The sequence below is a fragment of the Propithecus coquereli genome, unplaced genomic scaffold (assembly GCF_000956105.1).
Source record: "Propithecus coquereli isolate 6110/MARCELLA unplaced genomic scaffold, Pcoq_1.0 Scaffold10, whole genome shotgun sequence".
NCBI lineage: Eukaryota > Metazoa > Chordata > Mammalia > Primates > Indriidae > Propithecus > Propithecus coquereli.
In genome coordinates, this window is record NW_012133858.1 from 3,778,452 (window position 1) to 3,778,807 (window position 356).

The window sequence follows — 356 nt, forward strand, 5'->3', positions numbered from 1 at the left end:
AAGACCAATTAAGTGTTTTTGATAAAAGAATATTCATTGAAAGCACTGGAGGAACAGTATACTGAAATACTGACTTATCTAGTGTATTTGGGGAGCGCACAGCTCACAAAAGTTCTGCATCTTTTCTTCTATTTTAAACGGGTACTCCGGCACCAGGGAGTAATAAGGCGAAGGCGCACGGCCCCCACCCTGCAAAGGGCCTTTCCCACAGCTCCGCCCCGGCGCGGGGCCCAAGGGGCGAGGCGCGGTACCGCCCGCGTCCTCCGCGCGTCTCGCACGTCCCGCACGCCTGCACGTGACGCGGGTCCTCCCCCGCGCCGTGCACGCCCCGCCCCCAGCACGGCCATGCCCTTCCC